The sequence below is a fragment of the Scleropages formosus genome, chromosome 17 (assembly GCF_900964775.1).
Source record: "Scleropages formosus chromosome 17, fSclFor1.1, whole genome shotgun sequence".
NCBI classification, from domain to species: domain Eukaryota; kingdom Metazoa; phylum Chordata; class Actinopteri; order Osteoglossiformes; family Osteoglossidae; genus Scleropages; species Scleropages formosus.
The window spans coordinates 6,437,998-6,452,623 of record NC_041822.1 but is presented as its reverse complement, the minus strand read 5'-3'; the positions used below and the strand labels follow the sequence as shown (position 1 = coordinate 6,452,623).

Sequence of the window (14,626 nt, the reverse complement as noted above, 5' to 3'; positions counted from 1 at the left end):
TCAAGTTAATAGCTTCATCCCTGGAGCTCCTTCAGTTTTCAGTTACAAACACAATTCTTCCACTACTCAACTTCAGCAACTTTTATTTCACTTTTCCGCCTGCAAGTTAATATAGAAAATTGCTTTTGGAGGAAATGCAGTTTATTACAAAGAGGAATAGCCCTTTTTACCAGCTGCAATTAAATCTTCAGGATCACCACAGTTTCCATTTACACAACAGGTTCAGTTACAGTTCACTTACAATACCTGGAAATACAGTCAGAAAATTGACACAAAAAGAGCTATACCTTTAAACGGCTATAACTCATTTAGCGTCAAAGTGTCTTTTCGGGGGGGTGGTGGCACGGTGGGTTGGACCGAGTCCTGCTCTCTGGTGTGTCTGGGGTTCGAGTCCCACTTGTGGTGCCTTGCGACGGACTGGCATCCCATCCTGGGTGTGTCCCCTCCCCCTCCAGCCCTATGCCCTGTGTTGCCAGGTTAGGCTCTGGCTCCCGTGCAACCCCAAATGGGACAAGCAGTTCAGAAAATGTGTATGTGTGTCTTTTCGGTGCTTACCAGTTATCTTTGAATTGGTTGTTCAGAAGGTAAACAGCTGCCTGTCTCTGGTTCATGTTTGAGGTTTACTTGTATTGGTAGTCATCAATAGATGCTGCATATATATTTCAGGGTTTGGATTCCTGTGTCTAGATGTAATAAGTAGTTTTTGTCTAATATGCTGCCAAATCTTGTAAAAATACATCTATAGGTAATATTACATTTACCTGACATTTTTTTCCCCTTAAGTGACTTACCGTGATAAGCAACCTACAATTATTCATTCACTCATACAGCTGGGTAATTTAGGGTAAGTACCTTACTCAAGGGTACTATCTAAAGGCAGCACCTCTAACCACTACGCTACCAGCTGTACTATAAGCCCATTTAAGTATTATTTATATTCACACACACACACACACACACACACACACACACACACAGTGGGAATGCCATAGTCCAGGTGTTTCCTCTCAGAATAAGGCTCTGGCTTTACAAACAGAGGGGTTTGCACAGGGTAAGACAGCTATTCACTGAATACCTGAGGGACTCTGTGATCATGTCCTTCAGCAACAGGGACATGGAAGGAGCACCATTAGTCTGCTTGGCTTTCTCTCCAAAGGGCATCTGTTAGGGAGTACAGCAGCGAGTGGCACAAGAAGGAGCGCTGTCACTGGTCCACGAGTCTGATCTGAGCTCTAAAGGTGAAACTTGTATTGCTGGTATTACTTACTGTCTATGGACTTTCATCCTAAACTGAACAAACATTTAAACCCAAACACGTCTTAGACTAGAACAGATTTGCTCGTATGCACAGTCACATTGTTCGACACGCGGAAATGGTGAAAACATGTGTCTCGCCTTTTTTGCCTTCACTGCTCATGGCTACATGAAAAAGAGCAAGAGGTCATGCGCATGTGCTTTGAACCACCAGCTTCACGTTTGAGTTCCATTTGCTCGACTGATATTGGGCGAACTCGCTTTCTGGGGTGACTATTTATAACTGCATGTGCCCCCGCATGTCCTCACTCCACCATGAAGTTTGTCTTGGATTCCGACGTTTCTACTCCACTAAAGAGACTAACACGTTCCATATGTGGAATTTCTGAAATACATTTTTTTCCAGGCATAGGAAGGTTTTAGGGATTGGGGGGGGGGGGACTAACTGGATGCTCTATACACCTCATTTGCCGTTCGACAAGGCAGCCACTGTTATACCCTGGGAAACAAGCCAACCTTTCCTAGCTAATAACCAAATGCCAGTGCAAAACAGTGTTTGAAACATGCTGGCTGCTTTTGCCTACATTGTCTCAGGAGTTACCCCCCCCCCCCACCTAGAAACTTTGTTCCTTTGTGCTGCGGTGTAAAAACTTAGATCACAGCAACACCGCTCACCGGCCGTATAACTGGATCTAGCTGTCTCGGCGGTAGGTGAAAAAGCAAACTTGTGTTGCACTTTTACTGTTTTAGGGAAGTATTGTTGCTTATTAACTGGCACAGATCATTAACTTGTCCTCATGTTGAATAATGTGCCAGATGCCTGCCCTTGAACAGATTAAATTTACCAGAATTCCAACTGCGTGTTCATGTTAGCATAATTCTGCGAGCGTTTTACCAACAGAGTCAGAGTGGCCATCGCATGTTGTGTGTAATGTTAAAAATGTTTCGGCTGTATTTTCCACAGGTTAAATTGTTGGGCTTTTGCAAATCTGTATAAAGCCATTCCATTCAGCAGCAAGATTAGCAGTATTGGTATTAAGTCACTTATTTTTCATGGTTTTTCTTCATAAATGTACCATTTTCATACTTGTAATTTAATTTTCACTCTAAAGGTTGCATGAAATATGTTATATTATCCTATATTAAATACATAAAAGCTCTATTTCTCGCTTTATGATCATAAGGCAAAAGCGTAGCTTAAAAGTTAGTGAGGACAGGTCAGCTGCTCTTACTCTGTAACTGTAATTATACTTGTGAAAGGTGCCTTCCAGCATTTTCATTTCCTTTCTGCTTTTTTTAGCATGTCCTCATTGATTTGCTCTCCTTGATCGTAGTCAACGGTCTCAATCCACATTGTTGCTCACAGAGGCTGTTAAAACAAGTTCAATCTAAGGTTGTTCCATCGGTGTTAAGAACACTTGTGCTGTCTGACAATACTGCACATTGCTGAGCTCTTTGTCTTTTCCCACATCTGGGTCATTGACGTTTTACTGATGAAATATGGCTGTGCTCGACACATTTATCTATTGAGTGCTGCCTGTGTAGTAGAGATCTGGTGACGATGATCTTGGATAGTTAGACTTAGTGACATTCGGGAGCAGACAAGAACATAAGCGTAGAGGCAAATACATTTCTCATTCTCCTTCTTGTCTTCTCTCACATGAAGAAGAGCTGAAACCAGGCGCCGCTTGATAGTAAAACAGCTTCTAAAAACCTGTTAAGAGGTGCTAATAGAAATGTGAACCCTCGGCAAACCAATTTAAATCTGCAGTGGCTGAAATAAAGTGTTGACTGTCTGCTTTTCGGTCACTGGCAGCGCTGCTCTGTTGCAACTCAGGACGTCGCGTTGCGTTATTATGACTTCTGTTCGTGCGTCTCAGGCTCTCAGCTCATGGCTCTTGCACATGTTCCCACAGGAAGCGAGTCCTTCCTCTGAAGCCTTATCAAGGGCGTTCACTGAGCCAGTGTGGAGGGTAAATCACATCCACCAGTTTACTGAAATATTTAGTGCTGGCTGAGGGTGAAAAGAGGTCAGCTGAGGTTTTAGCAGTCCTACCCAAACATACCAAAGACCATGTGCTTTCCGTATGGAGCCCAGTGGGATTTTTGCTTGTTGTTTATGTTGTGTGCCTCGTTCTGTTGAAAATACAAGACCTCTGGATACCTCTGAATGTATATTTATGAAGAGCAGGTCAGCATAGAAGCAGTGTGTTCAATCAAAGACGTCTGAAGGTAAGGGCTTTTAAAAGAAAACAAGCATAAAATGTGCACCGAATATTCATTAGTATTACCATATGGCCAAGTAGAGGCAAAGAAAGAAATGAGTACAGTACAGTACCAGCAAATGGAAACATGGTAAAAGATTACATGCCGGCTGCAGTGTCATAGGTTTACTTTTTCAGTCGAGAGTAACTGTAGAAACTCACCTGTCTGTAAATGGACAGCAGGCTATAATACACACACTTTCAGAACCACTTGTCCCATACGAGGTCGCGGGGAACCGGAGCCTACCCGGTAACACAGGGCGTAAGGGGACACACCCAGGACAGGATGGCAGTCCATCGCAAGGCACCCCAAGCGGGACTCAAACCCCAGACCCACCGGAGAGCAGGACTGTGGTCCAACCCACTGCGTCACTGCACCCCCTCAGGCTATAATAACATCATTAAATTCTTTACTTACTCTGATGCAAATAATTTTTTTTCCTTTAACTAGTCTTTCCAAGCAAGTAGAAGGCAGGTGTGAAAGAATTACAGGTGTAATGACCCAAAGTGACATTACACAAAATCCTTTTGGACACAAAGTATTTGTGCAGAAAATGACAACCCACAACAAGCAAGTTGTGATCTAAATGCAACTTTCATCTGAAAAGGCTTCTAGTTGAGGGAAAAAAGACTTTTGAATTCCTGATTTTGTTCTTTTGCATGAGCCTCAGATAGGTGAAAGGTTACTTCTTGTGGATGCCTACTCCTTGTCAAGTCCAAGGCCACAACACAAGTGACAACACCTGACTCTGCACTAGCTCCTGAGTAATCACTCACCCTATAAAGACCCTTTTCAGCCCCCGTACCGTTGCGGAATCTCATTTGGGACAACCGCCCTTCCTCGCGTTACTACACACACTCTTACTCTATTCACGATCGCCGATTTTTTGACTCCTTGCTTCGTTCTCCGACCACGTCCATGGGTCCTCGTTCCTGTCCTGTTCGCCGATCGAATGACCCTTTGCCTGTCCCCGGTTTTGAGAACTTGCCTCTTCCCTCAACTTCTGACGAACAACGCTGCACTTGGGTTCAGCCATCCCAGCTCCCTGTGTTCCGCATGACACTCCTACTCCTCTACTCAAGAGGCAGAAGCTACAAATGAAACTTCAGATGTACTGGAAAAATTATAGGGGTGTTTCAGGGATTTCGTATTGGGTTAGGGTTACGGTTAGGCCGAATCAGGGGTGTTTTGACTGCTGCTGCTCTACTAACTTCTTGTTCCAAGGCTCAGTCTGGGGGTCTCATTTTTTTACTGTTCAAATGGATAATTCCTAATAATTTCTAGAGATTCCTGTTAATCTGCAAAGTGTCTTTTTTGTGTGTTGTGTGCCACCCTGGGAGTCAATGCGGTATTGTTGTCGAATCCATCTGTTATGGTGCACGTAGAGATTTGACCAACGGATTCAATCGCAGGTGTGTCTTTATTGGGGTAGGGGCAGACAAGAGAATGGTCGGAGACAGGCAAGGGTCGGTTCATCTTCCACCATTGTTTGGGGGAGCACGCAGAAGCCAGAGTCAGGAGAACGAAAGCAGAAGGTCGAGCAGCCAGGTGAATACAATACAGGAACAGGGGAGGAGGGATCAGGGAGATATACAGGGTAAAGGCACAGAGCAGTAACAAAGCGCTGCAGCTTCTCCAGTCGAGGTTCCGCAGTCCTGGGCATCCGGGCAGCCTCTTTATACCCTGCCTCCTTGATTGATCACGGGTGTGGTCATTGGGCACGTGGTCGGGGGCATGACACCATGGATGAGCCCACCTCCTCTAATAACAGAGAGCAGGTTGAGTAACCGATTCCTGTTCCTCAGAGGATCCTGGTTTATTGATGAACTCACGTACACCCATTTCCACTGGGGTAGTTTTTCTTACATGAGATACTAGGCCAGAAAGATGAGGCTTTAAATTTGGATAAGAGATTCATCAACGTCACATTCCTTTGTCTCATCTATACTGCTGCTAAAAAATTCAAGTGAAGGAAATTAATTTACAGCCTCGTTTCACTAACTTTTTACCATTTTAACAAATGTAATTGATTTCTGCATTTTTAGCCTGAGTTGATCTTAGCCAATAGTTGCCGCTCTCCAGTAAATTTTCACCTATCTATATGGAAAAAGTGTATTTTTCAAATGTGCCTTTAAGCACAGTCCTTCTCAAATAAGGAAGCTAAAGGCTGCATGGCATCTTAAATGACGGCATATTTCACAAATCCCACATGTGCAGTTTAGGAAATGATGAGAAAGTTGACAAGAAGAATACTGGGGAAACGATGATGCATGTGAAGCTGCCGCATGATATAGCAGCTGAAGGCAGAGTCAGCAAAATGTTGCCGGATCGACCAGGAAGGAAGACCTCTGTCGTCAAGGCCAATGAGACACATGCACATCCTTTCAGTTTCTTCAAAAGATGACCTGCCACCTGCGTTCACAGCACAGCTGTCATCGCTTGGTGAAGCAAACAGCACGAGGTTAAAAATCTGCCCCTCGATGTGAACCGAAGCCTCGGTTTCCGAATCCTCTCCTAAGCGCTTTCTGCATCGCCACTGGAATCACGAGCAAGCAGGTGCGCCGAGGAGGAACCCTCTCTCCACGCATGTTCCTGGAATAGTATATGTCAGCGTGACATTTTCTGGCAAAGTCCTGCCCCTTACAAGCTCTGACCAAACTAAAATATCATTTCTCTGGAAGTTTCCACACCACAGCGCTGTACTTGTCAGGTTGCCACACTGCTTTGGAACCATAAGTATCTTAGATGACAGTTAGAAATTAACTGACAAGAAAATCGGGATGTGGATTATTGTGCTTCACTGAAGCTGATTTCCACGAATCTCACATCAGAGGAAAGGTTCATATCCAATTTCAGTTTCATATCTTATTTCCCACACATTCAGTCAGCAGCTTGGGAATCTACTTGTGTCTTTTGTAAAGTAGTCGGTAGGTAAACATAAACATTTCTGTGTTTATGCGTTTCCATTTCAGTCAGTTTGTTGACTGAAACCAAAGATTTGAAATGTTTAAGTAATAGCAATAATGCATTTACTTTAAAATTTATTCACAAGATAAGGCATCGATGTGTGAAGCTTGCAAATAAGATAGCTGCTTTAAATGACATGTATGTGGGGAAAAAAACAGATTTAAATTTTCCATCCATTTCAAAAATAATAAGCAAGAAGAGCGTTTTTATACAAAAAGCACAAAAAAAACAGCAGTTCAGCCGCAGATTTCCAAGCTGTGCACATGGAACGCAGACCCAGTCCTGAGAGAATGGAAAAATCACAGCGCTCCAGATGGGCTGCTTCATGTCAGCAAGGAAAAAGTGAGGCAGTGGCATTAAGAGCTACATCACAGGAGCCACAGCGAGGCCTCTTCATCCCAGTGGTTCACGCAGAGCAAATAAGCGACTACAGTACAGCACAGTACATTACAGTACAGTACGGTGGAGTGCCTCTGGCAGCTGGCAATGAGACCCAAATGGCAGCTTCAGTGGTACTGATGCAGCTCTCGTAGAAGCTCTTTTTTTGCCTCATTTATTTTCACCACAAAGATATGGATGAATTAAACACTAGGTTTGAGGTTTATTTGAAAAAAAAAAAACTCAAAATGTTCAAGACAATACTATTATTTGTATGTCCTTTGTGCACATGTGAAGAAATCTGTGCCACTGAGAATCTTTTCGTATTGGAGAAGTTATTGCTAGAAAGTCAAAGTCATTACTGAAATGACTATAATACTATTTCTGACATACCGTAGGGTTGTAGAACATCATCTGTACATTCCCATGTAACTGATGGCTTTAATGTCAAACCATAACACACACAATCAACGACAGTCCCCAAACACACACAAGTACTGACAAAAGGGTGAGTCATGGCATGATGTGCCGCAGCAAATTGTGTTCACTGCCTTCTTGCTCGGGGGGCGTGGTGGCGCAGTGGGTTGGACCACGGTTCTGCTCTCCAGTGGGTCTGGGGTTCGAGTCCCGCTTGGGGTGCCTTGCGACGGACTGGCGTCCCGTCCTGGGTGTGTCCCCTCCCCCTCCGGCCTTACGCCCTGTGTTGCCGGGTAGGCTCCGGTTCCCCGTGACCCCGTATGGGACAAGCGGTTCTGAAAGTGTGTGTGCGTGCCTTCTTGCTTCTGCGGTTTTTTTAACTCGTTTTTTGGCCATAGGATAGAATCCAGCTCAGTATGTGAACGGACATGATGTTCCTGCTGTGCTCATGTGCATTTCCTTCTGGTGCTCAGAACCTCTGCAGGAGGCTTATTGGTGGCGTGGTGGCACAGCGAGTAATGCTGCTGTCTCACAATCCCTGGGTGGTGTGAGAGGATGTGGGTTCAACCCCTGCTCAGTCTATATAGAGTTTGCATGTTCTCCCTATGTCTGCATGGGTTTGCTCTGGTTCCTTCCTACAGTCCAAAGACACCCATTGTGTGTGTGTGTGTGTGTGTGTGTGTGTGTGTGTGTGTGTGTGTGTGTGTGTGTGTGTGTGTGTGTGTGTGTGTGTGTGTGTGTGTGTGTGACCCATTGTAAGTAGTGTATCTAGCAGTGTAAGTGACCTAGGTGTGTGGGCTCATAACTCTACATAATATCCATTGGAAGTGGCTTTGGAGAAAAGTGTCTGCTAAATAAATAAATGTAAAAATCACTCCTAGTGCGTCTGTCCTACCCACCAATGGACTGGCACACCCTGCTCAGCCTTCTGCTTCTGTGATAGGCTCCTGACCACCCTGACTGGAATAACAGATTAATGATAGTATGTAGAGGGGGTGCGGTGGCGCAGTGGGTTGGACCACAGTCCTGCTGTCCAGTGGGTCTGGGGTTCAAGTCCCGCTTGGGGTGCCTTGTGACGGACTGGCGTCCCGTCCTGGGTGTGTTCCCTCCCCCTCTGGCCTTACGCCCCTGTGTTCCCGGGTAGGCTCCGGTTCCCCGTGACCCCGTATGGGACAAGCGGTTCTGAAAATGTGTGTGTGTGTGATAGTATGTAAGTTTCATGTAAATCTTATTATTATTATTACTGAATCAACTAACTGATTATACTTATTATTATACAGGTAGACAATGGATCAATAATAAAAACAACAATAATAAGAATAATAATAATATTCTTATTATTATTCTTATTATTATATTATCATCTTATATTATACATAATTTCTTGTATTATTCTATATATAAATTTTCTGTATAATTATTATTATTATACAGCTAGATGATGGATCAAAAACAACAACAACAACAACAATAATAATTTATTATTATTATTATTATTATTATTATTGTCAGATCTGCACAATCCGGAAACGAAGCAGTGTAATTCTAATCTAAATCAATCAAGAGCGGGTAATTTTAATAATGAATATCTAATCTACATGTTACGCTCCGTGTAGCTACGTGCTTAGCTGAAGAGTACGCAAGACGTGAGACAGCCCTGTACCATAGTATAGTACCGTGGTACAGTAGGAGCGCACTGCCGCGGGAACACGTCAAGTTCAGGAGAAGAAAAAGTTCGCGTGATCCACTGTGTTTAGGTGCCTTTACACATGTTTACTCTCCGCTGGATTCACGGAATTTCGGCCGCGCGATTGCAACACCGCTCGCGCGGCACTTCTGGTAAAAAGAGGCGCGTACAGTGAGCGAGCGCGAGCGAGCGCGCGCGCGCACATCACCCGCCCCGCGGTGGACGTGTCGCAAGAGCCACGCGAACAGCCCTCCTTTCGTCTCCCCTCTTCTCCTCTAGGGCTGCCGGCTGACGACAGACAGGAACCTCGTCCTGCTCGGAACTGCTCCGCACGGGGTTAACAGTGTGAGGTAGCGGCCCGAGTCGCGCTCCCGTCGGCGCATTCCTAGCAGCGCGGGCCGCCAGCATCTCATTTAGAACCGCCGGTCGCTATCGCTCGCAGCCAGCGCGCGCGCACAGCCAGGGAACGCCGCTGCCTACCGCCGTGCGTCAGTGAGTGGCTCGAGCGGGGCAGGCACGCTCCAGCGCGCGGACCATGTAGAGCGCGCCGGGCGCCGCACTCGAGACGCGGGTGAGTGTTTCATTATAGCACGTCCGCTGTTGGCTCCTGCTGGAGGCGTTCGCGCGCCGCGCGCGAGCTCTCCGCAGACGTGGCGTCTGCGTGCGTCTGCGAGCGAGCGCTGCGGCTCCGCGGCGGCGCCGGTTTCTCCGCGTAAACAGAGCGACGCGCCGAGCTGCTGCACCGCCGGGCGGGCTTCGCAGGCGCGTTCACGAGGCTCTTTTTCCCGGAAAAAAATAAGTAAATACATTAATAAAAATATGCTGGAAGTGTTCGCGCACACAGGGCGAGGAGGGGGAGCGGTGCGGGAGCGGTACGTGTGGTGTAGTACAGTGAATTGTACAGTACGGTACGGTACAGTAAGGTACGGAACGTGCTGTTTTTTATGGCAGAGGAGGAGGAGGAAACCGTCGCGTAGCACAGCGTTCCCTTAGGTCCATTCACACTGTGTTTCTTACCACGATTCCTTAAGCGAACGTCATTTTCTGCAGTGCGGATCATGGATGGATGATAGATATAATTAAAAGTCCACCGTTTTACCCAAAATGAAAATGTCGTCGCACATGATAATAAAACGTTAAATAACTGCAGTGATTCGGAGGTAGAAGATCATGAGCAGAAATGCCTGGAAACGGGATGCGCGTCTTTTCAGCGGGGTGGCGCTTCGCTGAGGACTGACTGTCTCTGTCTCTCTGTCTCTTTCTGTCTGTGCTTCTGTCTCTCTGTCTGTATCTCTGTCTGTCTGTCAGTCAGTCTGTGTCTCTGTCTCTGTCTTGCTCTCTCTGTCTCTGTATCTCTGTCTCTCTGTGTCCCTGTCTCTCTGTCTCTTTCTGTCTGTGCCTCTGTTTGTATCTCTGTCTGTCAGTTACTCTGTGTCTCTGTCTCTGTCTTGCTCTGTCTGTCTCTGTCTTTTTCTGTCTGTGCCTCTGTCTGTATCTCTGTCTGTCTGTCAGTTACTGTGTCTCTGTCTTGCTCTGTCTTGCTCTGTCTGTCTCTGTCTCTCTGTCCCTTTCTGTCTGTGCCTCTGTCTCTCTGTCTGTATCTCTGTCTGTCTGTCAGTCACTCTCTGTCTCTGTCTTGCTCTGTCTGTCTCCCTGTATCTCTGTCTCACTGTCTCATTTCTCTCATTTCTCTGGTTCTCCTTTTCCCCTCCGATGGACACACTGTAACAAAGTGCTTCCTTCAGCCTCCACGCATTCTTTCCTGCCGTACCTGCTGTTCGAAAGTGCTGCTCTGCTGGAACTTGTGGAGGACACGAGATACCGAGTCGCTTATGGGATCGAGGAGAACTGATCAGAGTACAGCTGAGCCTCCAGGTTCCAAACAAAAGTGTCAAAGGAGGACAGGTTTACTGTTCTTTATTGCAAATATTTAAATCATATTTAAACAATGTGTCAGCATGAAGCGCTCCTCACAGAAATGAATGTCGCGTTCGGGTGTTGTGTCTGTATTTAATGTGATTCACTGTACTGTACTATACTGTCCCTACCTGTAGTGTCACACTGTACAATATGACACACGACAGAGCTACGCTACATGCTACATGTCATTAACATCACAGAAAGAACAACGGTACTGATGATACAGTTGGACTTGTCCACGTCTTTTCTGGTCCTTTCCACCCATGCACACACACACACACACACACACACACACACAGAGCTAATGTTTGTTAATCCAGCTCTGAATGGTGCCCAGACCCGCACTTTAGTCCGCTATGAAATGTCAGTTGTTTTCCCGGCTTCGATTGTTCTCGGTTCTTTCTGCTCTTCGTCTTGGTTCCGCTTGGTTTAAGTTCTATCAGTCATCCGCAACTTCAAATAGCCAAGTTACATGTTTTTTTTTTTCCCCCAATTACTGTCTTTTTTCTACCATGGTCCCTAAACCGGAGTATGGCGTCTATAAACATCGATGACACTTTTTGTCCCAGTCACCACGGCAAAAACGTTCAAAATTACCTTTTCATTATTTTTTCCCCTCTTTTTTAAAACATGAGCAAAACAGCCATGTTACATGTCTCTGTAACAGCACAACTGTGCTTTCAAGAGTACATGGAAGGAATCAGGGTAACATCTAAGGGCCAATACTGAGGTGAGCACTGTCATTAACACAGGATCGATGAGTGGGTACGAAGAAACAGGACCAAGCAAGACCAGATATGTGAAAGCCATACTGGTACAGGAGTAATATTTAGTGAGAGCAGTTAAATGGACATGTAGGTAAAGGTCGATCAGTGGAGACTAAACAGTCCCAAGGTGCCATGAAAAGAGGTGCGTCTTCGAGAGGTCTCTAAAGGTCAGGAGGGTGGAAGCAGATCCGATGCATCGGAAGCTTATTCCACAGCTCGTGAACGAGGAGGGAGAAGGAACCGTGTTTTTTAGTGCGTCTGGAGAAAGGAAGAACCCAGCGGTGGAGCAGAGGTTTTGCGGTAGACCGGAGAGAAAGGTGAGAGTGTAAGGGTACGGAGGTCAGGGTGAGTCTTGAACTGAATCCTAGGAGCAATAGGGAGCCTGTGCAGAGACCGGAACATAGGAGCGGTGTGTGTGTGTGTGTGTGTGTGTGTGTGTGTGTGTGTGTGTGTGTGTGTGTGTGTGTGTGTGTGTGTGTGTGTGTGTGTGTGTGTGTGTGTGTGTGTGTGTGTGTGTGTGTGTGTGTGTGTGTGTTTGCAGCTGGAGAACATGCATAGGAGATGTTGGACGCCCTGCTGATAATATTTGTGTACTTTAAACATTTGTGCTCCTCCATTGCTCAGCCCCTAGTTACAAATAAATGTAACACCGAAAGACACAAAGTATTTACACGTCGAGCCGTTTGTGCCCCCTGCAGTTGTCCATTTAATTTTATCGAAGCCTGCTTTCTGATCTGTTCTCCTCAAAGTGTTTTTCACCTTTCTCTAGGCCGAGGACTTTACTTTCCTTCGAACTTAAAGCAACCGTCGATACAGTGTGAATTAGCATATTACTTAATGTAAATATAATTTGCTCAGCAGGCACTTTATTTTGTGCAAAATCTTGTCTATACTATGTCATCCAGTTATTAAATGCATTTTTCCTAAATAACTAAGGCATCATGTTGTAGGACAACATGGACATTTCCCACATAGAATAATAGCTGCTGGAAACGTACCGGCTTGAAAGGATTCACGTTTGAAAAAGTAGAAGAAAAGGAGGACATTTCAGGTCATGCACCGCATCCAAAATAATAAACTGTTATTGCATGTTTATGTGTATAGTAGAAGAGCATAATTATAACTTTGCTGCGTACAGTTTGACTCGTGTCCAGCATTGTTGCCTGTTTTAGCGCACGCTGTACGACACTGGTACCAGCGCTAACCTCCTATTGTGGATGTGAGTGCAGGTGCACATTTGCGGCTTTAACGCAGTGCCGAGTTGCCAACCATTCAGACGGCGAGTATTTCATTATGAGATTCCTTTAGTGGGAATGTGTATGTAAATCATATAGTGAACCCCAGGAAGTCTGCTGATTTATGGCGTTTCTGCAGTGTCTTGAGGACACCCACCCCGGTCTTGTTCTCTCTAAACCTCGTTCTTCTCTTTCTCTCTTGGAGGCTCTCAATACTTTGCTGAATCTCCACCTTTAATGGGGGCACTTCTGCTGTAAACTTACTCTTCTCAGCAGCTAAGCCATTGTTATATTTTCGAGGCTCTTTGCTCCCATAATGGCCATACCCAAGCTCGCTGACGATAGCTCTTGGCAGGAAACGTAGCAGTATGACTGCTCTCTTTCAGTTTCTAAACAACTGAAATATTGTGTGACTGTATGGCAATACATTTTAAAAAGCCCCTTCTTCAGATGTCAGTTCAGAGCTGGTGTGTTTTGGCTTTTTGCTAAGCTGGTCTCTCATTCTCCAAGGCTATGAAGTGTGCAGTTTTATCAAAACCAGATGTTGGCACAGTGCTCCCGCGCTCTGTGTCAGCTCATCTGAGTATTGCTTCTTCCGGACTTCGATGATCCTCGGCTATTCTGTAGTCAGTGGCAGGCCTTTGGAGTAAAACATGAAGGTCGAGTGTCGATCGATCATCGGTGCAACACTGATATGTTCAGGCTGTTTTTTTTCAAACGTTAGGCTTGTAGCGAAGGGGGAGCGATGGTGCGGCCTGCTTGCCCAGGTCCTGCTCTCTGGTGGGTCTGGGGTTCGAGTCCCGCTGGGGCTGCCTTGCGATGGACTGGCGTCCCGTCCTGGGTGTGTCCCCTCCCCCTCAGCCTCGCACGCCGTGTTGCCGGGTTAGGCTTCGGTTTGTCGCGACCCCGCAGTTTCAGACAGTATGTGTGTGTGCTTGTAGCTGTGTCAGTCACAGTTCGGTATCCCTCGAACGGAGTTTGGGTCTTTTAGTACAGATCTGTGATTAATTCGCAATACAGTTTCATTCTTGAAGCTGCACTGCGCTACATTTCCTCATGAAAACGAATGTGAAATCTTGCTCGGCACATAGAAGCCCGACTCCTTGTAACCCAAGCTATGCGTACAAAGATTTACTACCGTACGTCATGGTCGTTACCACGTTGATCTTTGAACTTTGCTGTCTGGGGAAGTAGAATTAGTCTTAAACCCAAGGACTGATTTAGTTTGTGACCCATTGAGAGCATCTTTTGTAAAATGTTTTGGGAGTAGTTACCTGGTGTTTCGCTGTGACTGGTTACCATCTGAGTATTAAACCTTAAACCGTGTGCCACCCTATTGCTTTGTTCCTCCATTCCCGTTGGTCTTTCACAGCTCAGCAAGCTTCACCTGATTTACTACCCTGTTAGCAATGGTCAGCCTTTCATTTTCCGTTAATTCGAACCCACAGAATACTAGAAATAGTGTCCTAGGTTTAACCTGGTCCTCGAAAATGAACTTTGGGATTTTACTTGAACTTCTCCTTCTCAGACTGAAATGTTCTTCTTTTCACAGATATAGTTTGAGAATGATTACTTGTTGAAGGTGAATGGTGCTTCCAGCATCTGTCTCCTTGGCACCAGGGATCCATGGAAACCTGGCCAAAGGGAAGGAGGAGTGTCTGAAGCTGCCCTTTCTTTGTTGACTTGCTGTTAGCATACGCAGCACAGCATATTTCTTCTGCTCAGCGTCATGGCGA

General features: G+C 45.7%; 1 protein-coding gene across 7 annotated transcripts in view; it reads left to right on the top strand.

Annotated features, from left to right (window-relative positions):
- Positions 1 to 1,897: 1,897 nt before the first annotated feature.
- The window catches only part of LOC108938584 (disabled homolog 2), a 35,383-nt gene continuing 22,654 nt past the window's right edge, over positions 1,898 to 14,626 (top strand). For 2 of the 7 annotated variants that reach the window (XM_029259642.1, XM_029259637.1), the window contains exon 1: positions 9,120 to 9,539. The gene's annotated coding sequence lies outside the window, so the exon portion shown is untranslated. Of the gene's footprint in view, positions 1,962 to 9,116; positions 9,540 to 14,626 lie in introns of those variants that run through there. The other 5 variants (XM_029259639.1, XM_029259643.1, XM_029259641.1 and 2 more) reach the window with 5 other exon arrangements.